The sequence below is a fragment of the Colobus angolensis genome, unplaced genomic scaffold (genome assembly GCF_000951035.1).
Source record: "Colobus angolensis palliatus isolate OR3802 unplaced genomic scaffold, Cang.pa_1.0 Scaffold40, whole genome shotgun sequence".
In the NCBI taxonomy this organism is placed as follows: domain Eukaryota; kingdom Metazoa; phylum Chordata; class Mammalia; order Primates; family Cercopithecidae; genus Colobus; species Colobus angolensis.
Genome location: NW_012117377.1, coordinates 433395 through 433818, shown reverse-complemented (window position 1 = coordinate 433818; position 424 = coordinate 433395).

Below are 424 nucleotides of genomic sequence, written 5' to 3'. Positions count from 1 at the left end.
TAGATATAGATCTATAGATATACACACACTTTTTATATATGTATCTAGATATATAGATATAGATCTATAGATATATAAATATATAAATCTATATATAGCTGTATACACACACTTTTATATATATCACATTTTCTTTATCCACTTATATATGTATATATGTAGATACACACACACACACACACACTATGGAATACTACTCAGCCATAAAAAGGAAAAAAAATAATGGCATTCATAGCAATCTGGATGGAATTGGAGACTGTTATTCTAAGTGAAGTAACTCAGGAATGGAAAACCAAACGTATCTTCTCACTCAGAGCTAAGCTATGAGAATGCAAAGGCATAAGAATGAATCATTGGACTTTGGAGACTCAGAGGAAAGGGTGGGGATTAGCAAGGGATAAAAAAACTACACATTGGGTGCAGT